We start from the raw sequence: 22,597 nt of genomic DNA on the forward strand, positions 1-22,597 counted from the left end.
GAATTCGAAAACTGCAAGAGGACCATTTGTCTCCTTTTGATGTCACGAATCACCTCCCGAAGTTTGTGGACATCTTTCAGGTTCACCCTTAATGAAGCTTCTTTTCGAAAAGTTAACTATTAACTTTAGGCATTGTTTATCTTTTTTTAAATCACAAATGTCGTTATTAATTTTAAGGCAGAGAACTACTTCTGAGAGAATAGATCTTGAAAGATAATATTAAAACTTAGACTTTTGTTTTCGAGACATTCCAGACAAGACGAGACATTTTACAAGCTATCTCGTGTCCAAAACATTTGCCTCGTATTATCTTGGATGTCACAAAGCGCGTCTTGTCTCTTTCTCGAGACATGTCTTATCTCGTGCGCATTCGTTAACACTTGGAAAGGATTATCTTTCTACTCAAAGCATTGTTTTTATAATGGTTGCATATTTATGATAATTGCTGTCCACATAAATTACAGTCCTTTCAGTTGAATTAATTTTTATTATTATTATTATTGAAATTGCAATATCTAGTTTAACGTTGGTCGATTGTGCACCTACGCTAAGGGAGAATGATGATGAATGAAATGGTGAAATGAAGAAAGTGGGAGGAAAAAGGAAAATCTCAAGAAAACACATACCCATGCACACGGTATTTGTCCACCTCAAATTTCACTTGGCGCGAAGTGGAATCGAGCCACGGACCCCATGCACCAAAGGTGAATGCTCTATTATTATTATTATTATTATTATTATTATTATTATTATTATTATTATTATTATTATTATTATTAATAATAATAATAATAATAATAATAATAATAATTGTAGCGAGCTCAACGGGTTTCAACCGTTCGACTTAACCAACGTTTGGGTGCCTATTCGTTCGCCGGCTCCATGAGAACTTCTCATAAAAGACATTTCATTTTAATGAATCTAGTAAGTGCCTTCTTTTAGCTCTGCGAAGTAACTATTGCTTGGAATATGAATCTGCAAAACATAACAGGGAAAATTAACCAAATGGTGCAAGTTTCCACTTATATATACAAAACAATTTTGCAATATCAACTACGTGAATCTTGTCCCATAAAGAAGCCGAAACCCCTACACCGAAGAGCCCTCCGAGATTTGATCATTGTCCACACGGACTGAAATTGTCATTTGAAGCCAAGGCTTTAATATGAAGCCAATAATTTCTTTAAAATAGACGGAAAATTCGGAAGTTATAAGCATTTTCATATTTTTGCCTTTTCTTATAAGGGAGCCGTAGCCCCCTATACTGAAGAGCCCCCCCCCGGAGATTTGATCATTGTCCACTCGGACTGAATTTGTCATTTGGAACCAACACTTTAATACGAAGCAAAATATTTCTTTAAAATAGACGAAAAATTCGAAAGTTATAAACATGTTAATAATTTTGCCTTTTCTCTTAAGGGGGCCGTATTAGCCTACACTGAAGAGCCCCACGAGATTTGATGATTGACCACTTGGACTGAAATTCTCATTTGAAACCACAACTTTTAATATGAAGCCAAAAATTAAACTTTTACATCAATTTAAACTGACTGGGTTCCGGTTCCTCCCACTATTGTTTAGTTTAGTTAAGTGGTAATTTGTGACAGCTTCACATCATCAAAAGAATGTTTCACTTCACCTCCCCTCCCCCAGGAGTTCGTGCTGGATCCACCACTGGAATCAATAGACACTCTTCCTATTCTTTTTGTCACCCTTGATTGTGTAGGGGCTCCCTCGTACAAATAAAGAAGCGGTAATATTACAATCAAGGGGCGCTATATGTTAGGTATTTTTTTAGTTACCTACCTCTAACTGCACAGGGCCAGCTTTCGTAGAATAAAAAATATTACGTGATATTCCAATCATGAAAGGGGAGAGGATGCTGTAAATATATTTCTTATTCATTTTGTCTGTCCTGCTTATCAAAAATTACTTTCTGTTGGAAGGGTACTGAAATGAGAGGGGCAAAATAAAAAGTCGTACCCCCTCCTACATGGTTGCTCAAATAAGTACTAAAGAAAGCATTTTAAACTAAGATATTTAAGATTTAAACTAGGAAACTAAGATATCCTTACATTATGTAAGGATGGCATATTCAGGATTATTATAATAATAATAATAATAATAATAATAATAATAATAATAATTATTATTATTATTATTATTATTATTATTATTATTATTATTATTTGAATGGTTTTGGAGCACCGAAATTTTGTGAGACGAACAGTGATATGTAGAGGTTTAAGATGGGTGGTCATAGAGGAGGAAAAACCAGGATTTTTCTCTGTCTGACTCTCTAACGTAAAGATTATGGGCTGAAGGTAAGAAGCATCATCATTCTACAATAGGTTGCTTTTACGTAGAATATCAATTACTTGAGTTCTCCTCCTTCGGTCTACTTACCTTATGTAGTAAATTCAAAACAATTTCAATTCAATACAAATACATTGTAAAACTTTTCCGTAATTAAACATCTAGGGAAAATTAAACATTTAATAGGGACATCTGTTATCAAAATATCCAAACAAGTAGATAGAAGAGTATCTAGTGAGAAATATTGTGAAACTTTATAAAATTCTCCAAATTAGAATTAACATTTACTGGGAAACATTCGTTATGCGCCAGCGAGCATATGGTGAGCAGTGAGCACAGGGGAAATAATTACGAAACTGTTTGCAAACAAAATTAGGGACGCTAATGCAAGTGCGACAACGGCATTTTTTCTTTTTTTGGTATCGTCATGAGTTTTACACATACGTTACAATTTAATTCTTTCCCACATAAAAAAATAAATAAAATAACCGTAGTGTAGAGATAAAAATGACAACGGCACTTCCATGGGATCGAACCCACTACCTTCAGCATACAGACTCATTACTTTAACTAACTGAGCTATTTGTTTTTTTACGTAAACTGAGCCTGTTCCGGTAAAGACGATATTTCATTACGATCGTCCTACCAATTCGTCCTTTTCCATAGATAATTTCCACTATTTGCTCTATCTTTATGTTAATACTTAGCATATATTCATATATTTGGAGTTCGCTGATAATGCATATAATAAGACATACTAGAAATATTCGTTAAAAGTTTAGTTTGTAGATTTAATCCACATTTCTCTCAATGACATAGATGTCGCTGCTTCGTGTTGAAATGCAGAATTCCCTCGTGTTCTTGAAAATTTCCCACTTTAGCAGAGTTGGTAATTCTCGAGATTTCTGTCGATTTAATGTTTTTTGCTTCTAATTTCTTTATTTTAAGCTAATATCTAACACAAATATTAAAAACGGGTTTGTTAAAACCTTCCGAAATTTCGAACATATAAAGAAAACGGAGATATTTTCAAAACACTTCAAAATAAAGAGACGCGTCATTTATTTTGCTCATGGTAGTACGGTACACAGATGACTATTTTCCTGACACCACTTACTACATATTCTTGAACGTATTGGATACAGGTAAAAGTACATTCATGTTGCTGATTCAGTTTTTCTTCAAAATTCACTTTTTAGGATGGTGATAGCTACTTGTAGATTAACGTGTTGAAACTTGCTAAAACAATGTATTCACCAAGTTTAGTCAGGAAGCAGTGGTCGAAGTGAGACTGTATGCGGTGATATGCCATGCCGCCTCTGGTTTATCAGTGATGAAGTCATACCGTCTCTGGTTTTTCAATGATTAAAACATACTGTCACTGGAAAGTAGATGCTAAATACCTTTCATAAATTCATTTTTATACACAGTAATTGACGAACATCTTTGCACGTAGAAAGAATTTATTTCTTATGTAGAAGTAATTTCCAAGTTAAGAACGCCGACATTTTTATCTTTTTCCTATACTTTGTTTTCAAAATTAGGTATCTACAAAGAAGTTCACCTAGTTTATATTTTAATGTACCATATTGAATTGTTTCTTTTTACGTATATGTGTGTTGTGTCTTCTTGTCTTAACGCATATAAATGTCATGTTTTGAGCGTGGGCGGATTTATGGGTTCTGTACTGGGGGACGAACCTTCTGGGAGTTTGGAATACCCCACAGTCGAGTAGAGCGACCAGCAGTTTTCCCGCAGGAAATATTTAATATCCTGATTCGGTTTTTGAGCATTTGCGTGTATAATTCTCTATAATACAAGATAAGGGGATATTTTAGTTTTACCAGAAATTTTTTGGCGGGGGAACAAAGTCTCTACATATTCCCCCCCCCGTTACCATAGGAAAGCTCTCCACTGGTTTTGAGTCATTTTAAAAATATAAATGCAATCTTTTAGGCAACATACCCTCACTGCATTTCAACATTTAGATAGCCGGTATGTGGAGTCCAAATCGTAGCAAAACATACAGCCTCTGCTTTTTTTCACTTCGATAGGAAGTGAACGATTAACATGTTTAAATGTTAATGTAATACGAGTTAACTTACAAAACTTAAAAAAAGGAATAACTGGATAACATAGGTGGGTTAAAAAGATAAAGTTGAACATGTCGTTATTCTTTCTACAGACCTTTTTCTCTTATTCTCAATGATAATTGTTTTATGTATTATCAAGCAAGGAGAAATTAATGAGGAAAAACAATAACACCTATGTCTGTTACAATGTTACCAAAGTATAAGAATTCCAGGTTTTAAAAGAGAGGTAGATATTCATTTTGTAGACTTGAGTGCGGAGTTCCTTTGTAGATTTATCAGTATACGAGCAGACCCGGGTTCAATTTCCTACGGAAGCTCATAAACTGTAATTCGTGTCTCACGTTAAGCTTGTCTCGATGGTGAACGGAACATTAAACTCCACATCAATTCTTGCTGGTAGCTCAGGTGGTTTGTATTCCGCGTTAAGTTGTAGGTGTACGTCTCATAGATTCTCACTGCTGTAAGAGATGCTAAACTCTTATCAATCATCCGAAGATCTTTCTCTCAACTTCTATACTCCAGTCGTTATTATTTCAGTATGTCTAGTAGTCCAGCGTTTGATGAGGTAGGTAGTTCTTGATTTCACCATTTAACAGAATAAATAATTTGAATAACGTATCATGAAGACTCATCATATTATTTTGAAATATATGACCAATTTGACCTTTTTAATTCAAATACACGAAGATACATGTAGAATCTTACTTCAGTATTGAATGCTATGTATAATTCAACTATTTCCGTATGCAACAGTTATTTCCTCCTAGCAGGAATTTTCGTAATCTCGCCTTCTGATATAAGGATTTTCCTATGTCTACTGTATATTATATAACTTTCAAATGTAAGCCGAAAATATTATAATATCTGTATCGCTGCATTAAACGATGAGTTTGTAATCAGAGTGGGAGCGTTGAAAAATCCAAAGAGTTTTACATCCATATCGAGAAATGAAAGAACTGAATCCAGTCTCATATCAAATTTACCCCCCCAACCAAGCATTTTAATAGTAGAGCCAAGCATTTTTATACAGCTGTTTCTAGCTTCTATAATCCAAAGTCAAATGTGATTTCAGCTTCGCTGTCGAAATATTCAAACGAAATTTAGCATGAATGGATGGTTAATTCTTTGAAGTTAAATCCCCTGTGTGACATATGGATATATAAGTTTACTGGTATTCAGCCAAATATCAGTAAACCTGCATGTCCGGCATTGCACTAATTCTTCAAAGAACAACACAGTTACACTTTTCCAAGTTTAATTAAATTTTTATTGCCCTTTTAATTAAAATATGTTCATGTCAATTTAAAATCACAACCAGTCAGACTTAATCATGTCGGACCCTTTCTCCCCAATCATAATGGTAGGAGTATTAAGATGAGCACTCGGTATATACGGCATAATAGAAGCATCAATAACCCGTAAACTCTTTATACCATAGACTCTCAGCTTGGGATCAACGACAGCTGTTTTGTCATTAGGAGGACCCATTTTGCATGTACCCACGTAGTGATTAAACGTATTTGTGTAATGTTGAATAATACATTTCCAGTAATCATTTGTGCCATATATATGGTCAGTACAACCTTCAAGAGCTTCCGTTACCAGTCGAGCTCCAATTTTCCTGAAGGCATGAGTTTTCTCAAGCTGGACACCGATATTTATTCCTTCTATTATCATCTCAATGTCTCGTGGATGATCCAAATAGTTTGGATTAATTACAGGGTAATCCCAAGGGTTTTTGGACCTTAATCGAATTGTGCCACGACTTTGAGGATGTAAATATACAGGGTGCACAATAAGATGATTATAATAACCAAGAGGTTCTTTCGGCTCTTCAGCAGCAAGTGAGGTGTTTTTCACCAAATATGTGGTTCCATCAATCCGAAAATGGATATCTGTAGCATAATTTGGTAAATCGGACTTTTTACTATGGAGGAAAGCTATAACGAAACCGGTTCCAGTCGATGAAAAGGGCCCTACTTGCTTAAGGTGGTAGTTATATTCATCACAAGCTTTGATTTCTTCAGGTATTGGATACGAAGCAGTCTTATCCAGAGAATATACTAATCCTCCAATCTTAACATGGTCTTGGAGATTGTAGCCTACTGGAAGATCACGGATAACAGGTATACAGTGTTTCTGAAGGTGGTCTTTGGGTCCAATTCCAGATAGCATAAGCAGTTGAGGAGATCGTATTGTGCCTGCAGAAAGTATAACTTCCTTTCTTGCAAATACTGTATGACTTTTCCCTCCTTTATGAAACTGAACTCCTACGGCTTTCTTTTCCTTTTTGTTAATGAGAATTTTAGTAACAAAGGAATTGATTGAGATATGTAAATTATTCCTACTTGCAATAGGCCTCAGAAATGATTTTGCTGTACTGTAACGTTCCCCATTGGCACTGGTAGTTTGTCCAAGCATCACACCAATTTGGCTCTCACCATTGATATCCCTATTCGGAAGTCCCATCTCTTCAAAAGCTTCTACTAATGCCGCTGCGTTACAATCAATATATGGAAACTGTTCAACAGGTTGATATCCTCCTTTGGCATGATAGGGGGAATTCGCAAATTCTTCATTTCTGTTGTCTTCAGATTTTAAGAAATATGGAAGAATATCTTTGAAGCCCCACCCCTTATTACCCAAAGATTCCCATCTGTCATAATCAAATTTGTTTCCTCGTATGTAATTCATATTATTGATGGTGCTACCTCCTCCGACTACTTTCCCACTAGCCCAAGGACATGTTTGGTTCCCTTGAGAGAGACAAGCATTCTTCTGAAATTCCGTTCTGTATTGCCAATCAATATTAGTTCCTAAAAGGAAACTTTGTTTTGCAGGGATTTCAGCTTCATATGGTTGATTTCCACCAGCTTCTAAAAGTAATACTTCCCATTGTGGGATTTCGGTGAGTCTGTTGGCTACAACAGATCCTGCACTTCCTGCACCTACTACGATGAAGTCATATTCGTTCTCGAAATGCACAGTATCTTTGAGGGAATTTTTCTTAAAATTCTCAATCTTCTTTTCTTTGATAGCTATGTAAGGTATGGCTAGAGCATCTTCACATGAGGTATCATAACCATTCAAATTGCAATCTTGAAATGTACTTCTAATGTTGCGTTGAGGAGAACTGTGTGTAGAAATGTCTGTAATGACAAATAAATACATAAAATAATAGCATTAAAATTGATCAGCCAATTTTCCTTAAATATCTAATTTTAAGTTAACAATATATAAGCGTTTATTGTATTTACAATAAACAACTATTGATAAAAATCAAGTTAGTAAACTGATTATGAAAATTATGTAGCTATTTTGTAATTAAAGGCATACATGTAGATAGACACCCACACACCATATATATATATATATATATATATATATATATATATATATAATGTGAAACTCTAAAGAAATAGTAAAAATCATACATTTACAAAATTAACATTGAACTAACAGGATGACGTAAAAGATATTTGAAATTTTACACGTTTCATGTCTATAATCTGTGAATATTTAGAAAATTGTTCGTTTTCCTAACACAATTTTAGGTAATTTAGACCAACAAACTTCCCGTAACTTTCGATGAGTCGGGCGAATGAAGTCTTAAATACATCATAAAATATAACAAGTTATAATCTGGAAGTAGTAGGGGTCCCGTTTGGTCCGAATGAGTCACAGTGACGTCATAGGTCAAAGGTCAATGACCTTGGTCCGGTGTCAATGACCGAGGGGTACTTAGGAGCACCCACCCTAGATTTTGGCAGGGGTACCTTGGCCCACCCGCTAAATTTTGGCAGGGGTACATAGGACCACCCGCTTAAGTTTTGAAAATTGCCAAATCTGAAAATTTGGTATGGTAGCCTAGGACCATAGTATGTACCTGTGTTAGTATTTGTGGGCTATCTTGTTCCCTTTCATGGGTAAAAAATTGCCAAAAATTCAAATTTCGTTAGTTTTTGACCTAATTTATCCTCTTTGATGAGGTCCTATTACCTTATAAAGTTATATGGACGTATACAGGGGTTCATTTCCTTTCATAAGACATGGGAATATTGATGCACTCCTTTAAATTTTTGGGAGGGGTACCTTGGCCCAACCCCTAAATTTTGGAAATTGCCCAATTTAAACATTTTCTGTCATAGTATAGGACCCTAATATGTATCATGATTAATTTGGGTGGTCCACCTTGTTTCCTTTTAGGGGTACAAAACTGCCAAAATATAAAAGTAAGCAATACGTTGTACCACGTGTTTGGCCATAGGCCCAATTTATCCCCATTGATGAGGTCCTATTACCTTATGTGGTTATATGGTCATGTATAGGTGTCCATTTCCTATCATAAGACAGTTACATTGATGCACCCCTTTAAAAATTTTAGGAGGGGTACCTTCGCCCACTCATTTAATTTTGGAAATTGCCCAATTAAACATGTGATATTACAGTATAGGACCCTAATATAGATCACTATAAATTTGGGTGGTCCACCTTGTTCCCTTTTAGGGGTACAAAATTGCCAAATTTTAGTACAACCACGTGTTTGGTTTTTGCCCCAATTTATCCCCATTGATGAGGTTCTATTACTTTATCTGGTTATATGGTCATGTATAGGTGTTCATTCCCTATCATAAAACATAGGTACATTGATGCACCCCATTAAATTTTTGGGAGGGGTACCTTGGCCCACCTCTTCAATTTTGGAAATTGCCCAATTTAAACATTTTGTATCATAGAACTGGACCCTAATATGTATTATGATAAATTTGGGTGGTCCATCTCGTTCCCTTTTAGGGGTACAAAATTGCCAAAATATAAGCGTAAGCAATACATTGTACCACGGGTTTTGTTTTTGACCTAATTTATCCCCTTGGATGAGGTCCTATTACCTTATATGGTTATATGGTCATGTATAGGGGTCCATTCCCTATCATAAGACATAGGTATATTTGTGAACCCCTTTAAATTTTTGGGAGGGGTACATTGATCCACCCCTTCAAATTTGAAAATTTTCCAATTTAAGCATTCGTTATCATAGTACAGGACCTCGACATGTATCAGGATAAATTTGGGTGGTCCACCTAGTTCCCTTTCATGGGTAAAAAATTGCCAAAATATAAACATAAGTAATATGTTGTACCACGTGTTTGGTTTTTGGTCTATTTTATCCCCTTCTTTAGGTCCTATTACCTTGTATGGTTATATAGTCATGTATAGGGGATTAATTTCCTATCATAAGATATGGGTACATTGATACACCCTTTTAAAAATTTGGGAGTGGTACCTTCGCTTATCCACTCAATTTTAGAAATTGTTTAATATAAGCATTTGGTATAATAGTACAGGACTTCAATATGTGCCACTATAAATTTGGGTGGTCCACCTCGTTCCCTTTTTTGGGTAAAGAACTACTAAAAATCAAATTTCGGAGGTTATTGATCTCTCCTTTGATAAGGATTTAGCACGTTATTTGGGGTTTGTACAAAGGTTTATTACCTTTATATGTTTATGTTCCGTTTTAAATTTGGGAATTGTCAAATAACAAGTTGGTGTCCCTCTTATGAACAAATATTCAAATTGTAAAGGTTATTGACCTAGTTTATCTTTCTTGATACGGCTTTATTATTGAATGAATACAGGATTTATTACTTTTTCATAAGACACAGGTATATTTGTGTACCAATCTTAAATTTTGGGAGGGGTACATTTCTTATCGTTAAATTAATAATTGGTAATAGTTCTTAGAATTGGGTGGTATCTCATTCTTTGGGTAAATCATTGTCAAATATGAGTATGATCACGTTATCTGTTATTGACCTATGATGGGACTAGCAGTCCACAACATTGGTGCATTTAAACTTTGTAGGATAATTTGAGAATACTTCTCTCGATATACCTGTCTTAGAATTAATCATATAATTACATGTTGTAGTTAGGTCTCAATTAGATCAATTGTTTATCTTAGCAGAACCAACTGTTTTCTAGAAACGTGTTATTTGATAACTTCCACGAATCTTGAAAAGGAAATGAACCCCTGTATAGTACCTCATCAAGGTCAATCGCATGGTACATCGTGTTGCTTACGTTTATATTTGGCGGGAATACTCAAAACCAATGACGTAATTTCATTTTGACAATTCTCACATTATCGTACAAAGTTCAAATGAACCAATGTTGTGGACTGCTAATCCCATCATAGGTCAATAACAGATCACGTAACCATACTCATATTTGACAATGATTTACCCAAAGAATGAGATATCACCCAATTCTAAGAACAATTACCAATTATTGAGTTGATTTTAGTTTAGCGTCCCTTTTCAGCAGCGAGGCTATATGAGACGTGGACCTACTGATTAACGTGGAATCCGAACCACATGAGCTCCCGCCGGGAATCGAACCCGGATCTCCCACGCCAAAGGCGCGTATGCTAACCGCTTAGCCACGAGGGAGCTCAATTACCAATTATTAATTTAACAATAAGAAATATACCCCTCCCAGAATTTAAGATTGGTACACAAATACACCTATGTCTTATGAAAAAGTAATAACTCCTGTACTCATTCAATAATAAAGCCGTATCAAGAAAGATAAACTAGGTGCAGACGGCACCTATCGAATCACACCTCGCTACCTGTTACGATGCTTAGCCAATCAAGGCTCGTTCATATTTGATCCACCTACGTACCCACCATTTCACAAAGAATGTAATTCAATGTACTTAGGTTACGAGCTAACTCACTTAAAGATTATTTCTACTTCTGCTTATATAGTATACAAAATGAATGAAAGCATGCCATATTCGTCTTTAGTTTATTTGGTAATGAAGATAGAAACCATTAAAGAAACGTGGAAGAAATAGATAAAAATAATACTATTGGCCAAGTTCTACGAATAACTTGTCTTGATGTAATTGGCCGGACGAATGTTACTAATTTCCTATCATTATTGTTACAATACAACTTATAATTTTGTCGACTGAATTGCAATAGGTACAACATATAGGAATGTGAGACTATATACTTAAAGAAATGTGTAAAACAAGAATATGTTCTAGTGCTGTACAAGTAATTAGAAGCCTTCCTCTACATGAAAGAGGAATGACTTGAAATTTGTCAGAGTCGTTTTGAAGTTCTTGAGAAAAGAAAGTTTATGGTTTGTTACCGCTCTGAAAAAAGGTTTGGCAGATATATTTTTCGTGGTCGACGACAGTATATTACCTTACGCTGAAATATCAAACTGACAGACATTTTTCTATTAAGGAATCATTGTGTTCCGAAATAGATTTGGTCTAATGTAAATAAGTTTGGACTCTCTTTTAGCTAGATCATTAGCATACGCGCCTTTGGCCCAGGATGCCCGAGTTCTATTCTCCACTAGAGCTCACGATTCGGAACTCACGTTAAGCTATAGACCCATGTTTCACATAGTCTACTGCTATCAGTTAATCTGCCTATTTGCTTAGTTTAACCTCCCACGTTTATATACGTATCAGGCCCGTACTGGCATATTGCGCAAATGCCCGGTGCATCCCCATCAAAAGGTAAAAAAAGAAAAGAAAAAAGAAAATGTGAAACCTCAGGATGGAAAATACCTCGTACACAGTGGTGGATCTAGCGTGGGGCTGGGGGTCTAGGTCCCCCAGTTTTCAGAGTGGGGAGAATAATTTAAGCTGTTATTTATATTTTTTGAAACTTTATAGTAAATTTATGATATATTTATTATAATCTAAAGTCTGGCTGGCCCCCCAGTTTTTACCTCTTAGATCCGCCACTGCTCGTACGCCCCCAACGGTCGCAGAATCTGCTCAAAAGATAGTGGCAGAACCAGGGACTGGATACCGTTAATTGTAGCAGAAAACGCAAATATGTTTCCAAAATATCAAATGTTGTTTCGCCGTGCTTATATTGAGAACTCTACCAACACCCCGATAATGGTGCAGGGTCAGTACTTTCCGTGGTCACGGCATCAGCCTCATTGGTCGGTCTATCTCATAACATACCCTTTGTAAACATATCCTTGCCTTCGCGTGAGAGAATTGGGCTCCAAAGAAGGGGATAGTGGTTTAAACTCTTCTTGTAAGTTTGAACTGTGAAAATATTTCAATTCGCATTTTTTTGAGACTGTGCATACTTCTTAAGGGAAATATACCTTTCCCGTATACCCACTGCTAATCTTCGGCCGTGCCTTGATCTCCCGCCTACTCACAAAAATAAAGATGTAGCCTATACATCTTGTATTTTTCGTATTATATTTCATACAATGTGTGCTGAAAAACTGTCACCTTCAGCCAGTAAGAAACGGAAAAGCGGAGGTCAATATCTGAAGGGAAAACGATGAAATAATCTAGAAGAGAGCTCAAAGATATCCAGCAAAACATCACGATATTTCTCAACCGTATTTTCGTAGAACTTAGATATAATGCAAAATCTGACTTTGCAATAATATTTACGCGTTTGACATAATGAAAACACCCGCATGTAATTAAAAGCAGTAACAATATTCTCATAAATGACAAGACACTACAAACTTTTCATTGCATCAAATCTAGTAACGGCGTTGAAGCTCGATGAGTGGCTGGTGGTATCAAGAAACATAATAAGTCTGGAATATGAAAACTGAGAAAGGCTGGCAGAAACTTCACAGCGGTTCTTAGTGCATCAGCCAATTTTATTGTCTCTTAAAAAGTAGTTAGAGGGTCCTTTATTCCAATGTGGAAGTAAACACTTTGATGCTAGTGGTCTACTGTGCCACGCTTAGTTGCATGCATGGAGAGCATGCCCGCGACTGTTCGGTCTATTTAATGGACGTGTTCCGCCAAACAAGGCACCCCATCCGTAGTTCCCCAATACGCTATTGATTTCACATGCACAATGTGCACCGTCAGAATTTGCCCCTTAATTCTCACTCGCCTAAGCGATGTAACCCCCATTCACTGAGGGAGTGGGATACGTCCACTGCGCGGCCACACCGAAGTCCTGAGTGCCTACCAGTAGACCTACTGGTTGAGGCAGACTGCTAGCGAGTCAGTCCTACCATGCTCTGCAGGCATGGCGCCCGAGCGTTATAAGGCAAGCTCACCTCCCGCCCGTGTTCACCGTTACCCAGATTCCTGGGATTCGCTCCCACAAGCTACCGAATCCCACGATATGACCACAGCCCGGCAGAGTCCAACCCAAATCCGGGGCCCCAGGCAATGCCCGAGGGGGCTTGTTCAATCCCGGCCCTATCTACCTCTATCGTTCAACTGGCAACCGCCTTGTCATGTAGAGGTACCATGGACACGTCGAGATATTCCCGTATCTCATTCCGGACCCAATGGTATGTGTTAAGTCACCATTTCAGTTTCGTGCCGGCCCATATCCCATAGAGTTTCCTCCCTTTAGCAGGATCAGAACCGTTACCCAGATTCCTGGGATTGGCCCCTCCCCCACCTCGGTTTGGTCCCTCCACAAGCAGGAATCCAACACTCCCCCCCGGTAGGGACGTCCGAACAATACGGGACTTCCTCTAATTACGGTAGAGGTACACCGTACATTACCAGAGCCATTGACTGATGTAGGCCGTTTGCTCAAGGCACACATTGTCATTTGGGAGCCGTGTCTCCCCTGGTAGGCCCACCCAAACAATACGGGGCTACCTATCTTTAACGTGTTTAGGTACCACGTACACGTTGTAGCAAAGCTACTTATCCGAAACCCAATGGTACGTGTAGGCCACCATTAGAAGGGACACCCACACCCTTCCTCGGTAGGGCCGTTCAAGCAATACGGAACTACCTCTAATTACGGTAGAGGTACACCGTACATTACCAGACCCAATGGCTGATGTAGACTGTTAACTCTAAAGACAGTGACCATTTAGGAGCGGCGGCTCCCCTGGTAGGGTCGTGTGTCCGCCCACTTTCTCAGCACTCCTGAGGTACGAATATGCGTTAGGATACTAAGTATCCCATCCCGGACCCAAGAGAACGCATAGCACTCTCTTTGAGGACAACCGAGATCATCCTCCCGGTAGGACGCTGGATCTGCCCACACTCTTGGACACATCAGCTAGCCACTCTTGTTTAGCGTGTTGGGGTATCACGCAGCCTTATCTCCCGGACCCAAGGACACGGCTTAATTGCCCATTTCGGGGAATACCCAAGGGCTCACCCCCGCCGGTAGATACAGCAGCCGAAGCTGCCTACCCCACTCAAAACGTGATGGGGCCACACGTACTCTCCCAGATCCAATGGCACGAGTTAGTCGCCCATTTCGGTGGATACCCGAAGGTACACCTCCGCCGGTAGGCTGTTGTCCTGCTTTACATACAGCCTCACAAGGAGAGGTGTAAGTCCGCTCAGGACACTCGAATGGAATTTTGTCGCCAAGCTGCCACCCGAACCAATCTCCCCCAAGGCACACTGTGGCCACAATGCATGGCACAGGCATAAGGCAATTGGGGGTTCCTCCCCCTTTCTTAGCACGGGCTTGGGACCGGCCACGGCGGGGATGTGGAAGTAAACAATGAGTTTACAGAGAATCAAATTTCAATGCGAAAAATTTACCTGGTGAAAAGGCAAGAGACCATTCAACACAACTTAGAACTGCGGCCGATCGCATCAGAATAAACGCATTTAAGGGAATCATGGATACTGTCAGAGCGAATATTGAGACCCGTTTTGCAGCACACAAAGAACTTTAAGGTGTATTATGCTGTTTAGATCCACCCAATTTTGAAGACTTCTCCAAGGGATTACCAGATGGAGCACTGTATAAAATCAATGAACATTTCCAGATGGATGTCACTACAGTTAGAGAGCAACTCTTCAGATTTTACAAGCAGTGGGAATACTTAAATACAAGTCTGTTGGGCTATGTAACTTACGCATAAAAAGGCAATTAAGCATTCAAAGAAGATTATTACTATGATGAGATTGATGATATCTTTGAGGTGGAATCTGGGATATCAGATTCAGAACACGAGCAAGTTCAAAAAGATTAAACGTGTGACAAAAAGATGTTCTGTACCAAATGTGTTTATTGCGCTTTTCTTTGACCTCTTAAGGTACAGGCTGTTTGATGCACAATTAGACACTTTGTTCAGAGTGCACAAATTCATTTTAAATTTTCCTGTTACACAGGTTTGTTGCAAAAGGGCAAACTAAGAATAATGAAGAACCGTTTGAATAGTTCATTGAGTCAGGTCCATTTAAAAACGCTGTTACTAATCTGTTTTGAGAGAGAGCTGAGCAGTAAAATCAAACCAGAAAAAGTGATAGACTATTTGTACAGTCTATCGTTTGTTTGTGTATTTGTTCTACAAGTAAAGAGGTTGCTGGATATCTTAATCCGCGACTATTTCCTTTGTTAAGAAGGAATACATTGCTTATCAATTTGTATTCTACCAGGTAATTGCACATGTAGAAACATATCAGTTTTGTAATTTATTTTAGTTATAATTTCATATGTAATAAAGCGTATAAAAATATCAGTTCTATATAAGTTTGTATAAGTTCTCTATCAGATGTGTATTACGTATTTGTTATGTGTAGAAACTATCATTTCTGAGGTTTTTCCCATATTCTACTCTGTAAGTATAAAAATAACAATAAGTTTTTTTCTGAATCCACACATTGTTTGCTAAAAGTTTGTAATGTATATAAGTGTAATTTTTGAAATGTCTAATAAACATTTTTGGAATATTTGATATTTTTTAAATAACAGTAAACGTAGAGGATAGTTAAAGTTAATTGAAGTTATACAATGCCCTCAAAACATTTGTTATTGACAAAAATTATGTCTTTTGAAACATCTTTCTGGTGGTACGCCGCCTTCAATACAATTTGCTCGATTACAATTTTTGAGCTAGTACGGGTCTGATACGTAGGCTAAGAGAAACGGTGATGAGGAGACGGAGGATAATGGTGGAATGATAAAAGTGGGAGGAAGCTGGAGAAAATCCATGCACATCGTGTTTATCTATCACAAAACCCACTTGGTGGGAACCAGGGACCCCATCCTCCAGAGGTGAGCGCTCACGTTAGTAAGTGTAAATTCTATACTTCTTATATCCACTTTATGTTCATTCCCTCAACATGCGTATTATTGCAATCTCTATAATAGATCTGCGTATAAAACCAGGACGTGCTCTAAGCTTGAGCCGAATTGTCTTCCTAGAAATCATTGTACGACTCTCTCGCTATATTAATATAAAATATAACCTGCTCACAAATATCTAGAAATCTCCATGAAATATTCCATGTAAAAAATCATAGCAATATTTTGTACTAATTTTCCATATTATTAAATAAAATCTCTCGCACATTTATATATAGGATATTAGAAAACAACACAAACAATTCTCGGGTGGTCATTCCAGTTACCAAAATTTTACAAAAAGTACGTAGAGACTGACAAGGATGCAGAAATGTCTTCTTTCGGCGCTAGGATCAGAAGAGAGTTTGTCAGAAAAATGAAACAACAGCCATAGTTTGATAACGAAAACCCTATCAAAGACGGATAAAGGTGTTCATTTATCATGTTAATCGTAGATTTTATTAATGCATAATTGAATGTGATGCAGGAGTAGCCCCGAAAAGAAATTCGAAACTTCCCTCAGTATCCGTCCCAATCGTGGTAAACCATAGCAGATCCAAATACCATCGAGTAAACCATATTCAGACTCGGCTCTGGAGCCACTATACTTGAGCACAGGCAAGAGGTGATAAAGACAGCACCACGCTCTTCCATATTTACTCTCAGTTTCCACCAAAGGGTTACTGTTATTACTAGATTGGTGACAGTAGCGGGAAAACGTCGTGACTGGGAAAAAGAAGATAAAGTGAAGTAAGTAAGAGATATGGCCCTTCTAATTGTCGCCAATTTCAACTTCGATATTTTAAATTAATAAATAAATGAAGATAATTTATATTTTTCCTGTTCTACATCTGTTTCATTATTAATTATTTAATATGGGACTTCCGAAGAGAAATCTATTTGCATTTATTGGCCGTGCCTACGACGACAACTCCCAGTCACGACCTCTCTTCAGTTTTATTAGAATTAGGAAAGACTGAGAAAGAGATTTATGAAATCAAGAGGAAGATAGAAGAGGGAGAAGAAGAAGAACCATAGAGGGAAGAAAGAGGGTTTGAAATGTTTCTAAGGAAAGATATCATGTTGGAGGTCGTGCGAGACCAGATGGAAACGCTACAGACAAGGGATATTGGTTAGTTTATGGTTAATACAGAAGAAGATAAAAGAGGAAGAGAAAGAAGAAAATAGAAATGAAGAAATACTGGACAATTATGGATATATATAGTAAGGAAGCTTAAACAGATATTAAAAGGAGCTTCGTATCCGAGTCTTCTTATTAAGGAAACCAATTCCGAATTGTTAATAATGAGACACGTGTTCCCTCATAGTACTCTGACTTGGATCCAAGTAACTGTACAAGTTGGATTTACCCTGACCCAGCCCGGATGATGAGAAGTATTAATTTGATTGTTTATTTGTTGTGTCTGAGCATCGAATAACTTTTATCCAGTGACTGATTTTACATAGTGGAGATCGAACACACGTTTGAGTTAGCCAAAGAAAGAAAAATTCGTGATGCATATGTTTTCCACAAATTGGAGCTCTTGAAATTCTTGTAAAGATTATCGTTATCCCAGCTTATTCTGTTTCGGCTTGCCTTTCAGAGCCGAGTTTGATTAATTTAAAATTACTTATTCTTCATGACCTCGGTCGTGAATCAATATACATGTGTTATAGTAATACACACATATAGTAAATGTTATTATATGTATGTATGTATGTAGATCAAGATTAGAGGTTACCACTTAAAACTAAAATTATCATTCATTCACACAAACACAGGCATAGAGGACAATGTATTGATATAGGTAGATCTGCTTACAGTTTGTTAAAATGTATTACACCTATCAATAATAAGCACAAAAAGGTGTTAATTACATGAAATTCCAGGGAGCGTTAGATTAATCACAAATGATACAAAATTAATATGCCGATGTTCCTTGCACGTGCCAGTGACTGATATTGATACAGTCACCCTTCCAAAATCATATAATTTACGATAAATATCCTTAGCAGGGACGTACTGGAAGAAAGTAAATATGCTTTACAATTAATGTGCTATTTGTCATTATTGTAGACGAATGTTTTGATTTTTTTAAAATCTCTAATCTAGTGTAAATGAATATCGTTTTGTCAGTGTACCATATTGAGGATATAGCTTCGTTGTTTTAGCATCACTGGAATATAATCAAAGAATTACGCGTTTTTAAAAGCCAAATTGGACTCTTCTTATAGCATAAAATCACACATACAAGTCACCAGCATATTTTTAGCACATTTAAGCAAACCAGCTCGAAATAGAACACAAAATGACAATGGAAAATGCCGCAGGTACCACAAACGAAAAAATCTTAATGAGAAGGTAATATTTTAAAAATTAATAGGTGACCTTTAATTTTCAATATTGTTTGCTTTATTCATAAAAAAGCGTACCTTTTTCCTACTTCTTCCACAATAACTGTATGATCCCTCTTTCCACGTAGTAGCTTACTCGTATACTGCACATGTAAGCACGTTAGGAAATCATATACAATGGACACATGGTTTATTTAGTAAAAATCAAATGTCTCGCGAGGAATAAGGATCAGATTGAGTAAAGCTATACCATAAACCCAAGAAAACATATTCCTTTTTAAAAACAACACTTTTTTGGCTCAGTTGTCATTAACTAAATTGTTAAAGATTTCATTAATTTAAGTTTAAGACAGATAAAATGAACTTACTTTTATTCAGCATGCCCTCGCGAACGAGCAAGACATGAATTAATTCGATTTACTAAAGCCACTGTGAACACCTTCTCCAACATATCTGGAGTAATCATCTCTGGACAATTCTTTGTTTTAAGTCATCTACATTGTTACATGATTTTTGATTGAATTTTTGGGAATCTTCACAAGAAAAAAAAATCTTATGGAGCAAGATCTGGACTACTTGGTGGCCATTCGACACTTTACCACATAGAAATAAGTCATTCATTCTCCAAACTTGTCTCTTAAGATATTTATAGTCGTATTTGAGCGATGTAGTGGTGCTCCATCTTGTATGCACCATAATTTATCAATTTGACCTAAATTTAAGCGATCTTGCTCGACAAATATCTTTTCCCTAAGTAGGTTTTGGTATGATGCCTTTGTTACATTTTCATGAAAGAAGAAAGGTCCTTTCACCTCAGTAGCAGTTATACCATACCAAAGAATGATTCCTCGTTTGTGCTTTGACACTTCTGATCTCGCGTTAGACAGCACTGATGATCAATATCTTGCATGTGATGAGGATACTGAAGCATTTAAAAAGAGTTTGGCTTCGTCAGAAAACATCACTTAAAACAAGAGCATAGGGTTTTCATTTAATTTCTCAATGAACCAGTTACAAAAATAAACTAGATTATCATAATCACTTGCACAGAACTCAGAAACCATTCGGTCTTTCTATGGTTTTATCTTCAGGTATCTTAAAGTTTTTTGCAGCGTAGTGTCTTAATATTTAAGCCTAAACTTCGACGAACAAGGGATTTCCACGGTGAATTAGTAGTAACAGATAACTACACGTATCCTTTTGTTTCTTTTGTAAATACGCTTGGAGATCTCTCTGCACATTTTCTAGATGCAAGATGGACACTGTGAAAACAATTGCAGGGAACTGTTTGTACAAACATTGAATTTGCACATCGCGCACTATTAGTCCGAGTTCTTACACTATACGAGATCTTGTTGCTTTTGTCGATTTTTCTGGTAAAATGTAGTGCTAATAATATTAGCACGCTCATCCCAGTTAAAGACTGCGTGATCAAAGAATACTACAATGTGAACGTACTCTAAAAAATGTAGTGGAAACGACAAGCATTTCACAAACGCTTAAGCCAGTCTACTCACCAGATTCACGTGCTATGTAATGTGCATTTCCAAAGAAGTCGATCTGGTGTTGGGTACAGACACAAACTCCTAATGAACGTCGTAAATCATTGGTGTATCGCGATAAGAAAGGCCTGAAACTGTTGTCAGTGCAGATAAACATGAAATTTAGTCAACAATTATAAGGTGGTTTACGAAACAAAAAAATGTTGACATTGCTTGAAATCAATTTACACTGGAGCGCCAAGGTATGGTTCAGACAATGAAGTTGAGAGTTCCAATCCTCTTTAAAAACACGTTTCTTAGCCTGCATTCCGAATGGGCCACAAGAAGCATGAAAGAAAATTAAAGAAGGTGGTGTGGATATTTATTGTGGTTTTCAAAGTGATTTTGGGATCGGGAAGGGAAAGTTGTAGGCCCACAATGACCACTGGTACATAGAAGTAGCTTCTGAGCGTAAATTGCGTGATATTAGTGATTATTTTTACGCTCACGCCAATAACACAAATAACGAAAAGTTTGAATTTTTCACGTCGCTATTGTTGCCCAATAAGGAGGAATGGCCGTAATAAAATTCCAGAAGCATGCAACATCATAGGTACAAACGAAAGAGTGTTATTGTATTTTCTAACTAAAAATGCAAATTTACCGCAAAATTCTTACAAATAATTAGAGAAAACTGCTTTCAATATTTCACATTGACACTCCCAGTAGACTGGGCCGCGGTGGCTCAGTGGTAGAGCGTTCACCTCTGGTGCTAGGAGTCTCGGGTTCAAACCCTGCTCCCGCCAAGTGAACTTTGTGGTGGACAAACACCGTGTGCGTGGGTTTTCTCGGGGTTCTCCCGTTTCCTCCCACTTTCTTCATTCCACCATTTCATTCATTACTCATCATCACCGTCTCCTTTAGCCTAACCGGCATAACCGTGGGACGTAAAACTCAAAAATTTCATTTACTCCCATTAGACAAAAGAAATTCTGAGTCCACGCCCCTTAAAGAAATCCACACATAGGTATTACTGTACCTCATTGTCACTTCAGAATTTTTTTTTAAACAAACATTTTGATCTAAAATAATGCTACATTTCACATTAATTATTTTTTAAAAAATGATTCTGCCAGTAAGTCTTTGCGTAAGAACAATCATATTGAATTTATGATGCTTTTCAAAGAGAGCTATAGGCCCTAGTCCCATATTAGTCACTGGTACATGCAGTAGTATGCAGCATTAATTATGTGCATGTTGTAACTAATTTGACACTCATAAGCACTCCCAAAATAAAATTTGGAATTTCTATTAGTCCTCCCCCTATGACCCCCAAAGGTACCAAATTACCCTCTGTGCCTCCTGTTAACAAAATAATATTCCAGATTTTTACTATCCAAATTTAACATTAATTGACAAAATATAGATTCTTCCGTACGTCCCTGCTAAGGATATTTATCGTTAATTTATAATGTGATTTTTGGAAAGGGGGCTGTAGCTCAATATCAGTCACTGGCACATACAAGGAGTAACGGAATATTAATTTTGTATTATTTGTGATCAATCTGACATACTAGATTTTCCAAAATAAAATTTGAAATTTTTATAAAGAACCACCAACTTAAGCTTCATTCCGTGTGCCCCCCGTAACGCGGCACATTACCAAAATAATATTCCAGATTGGATAAACTCATAACTTTTTGCTAACCCGACACCAAGTTTCACATTAATAGTGAAAAATTCATTCTTCTCGTATGTCAATACTAAGGATATTATGGTATTTTTTAAAATTTTCCAACTGGGGCTATAGCCCCATATAAGTCACTGGCAGATGCAAGGAGTATTAGAATATTAATTACGTGACATTTGTGAAAATTCTGACGCTCACTAACATTTCCGGAATAAAATTTTGAATTTTATAAATATCCATCATCTAATGCTTGCCCCCTGTGCCCCCCAAAGGCGGTGCGTTACCAAACTAACATTCCAGATTTGAAAAACGCATACTCTATTGCTACAATGACGACAAATTTCACATTAATTAACAAAAAGTACCTTCTTTTCGTATGTCCCTACTAAGAATATTTATGGTGATTTTTTTTTATTTTTGAAAGGGGGCTGTAGCCCCATTATCAGTCATTCTTACATGTAAGGAGCATTGGAACATTAATTCTGAGACATTCGTGATTAATCTGACGCTTACTGACATTCCGAAAATGAATTTTGGGATTTTGGTAACACATCTCCTACCTTTTTACGTCCCTTGCCCCCC

General features: G+C 37.0%; 1 pseudogene; it reads right to left on the reverse strand.

The window, feature by feature from the left end:
* Positions 1-5,285: 5,285 nt before the first annotated feature.
* On the reverse strand, positions 5,286-14,842 carry LOC145660984 (glucose dehydrogenase [FAD, quinone] pseudogene; annotated as a pseudogene).
* Between the last annotated feature and the right edge of the window lie 7,755 nt (positions 14,843-22,597).

Source organism: Thermobia domestica, chromosome 9 (genome assembly GCF_964235325.1).
Source record: "Thermobia domestica chromosome 9, izTheDome1.hap1.1, whole genome shotgun sequence".
Classification (NCBI taxonomy): Eukaryota; Metazoa; Arthropoda; class Insecta; order Zygentoma; family Lepismatidae; genus Thermobia; species Thermobia domestica.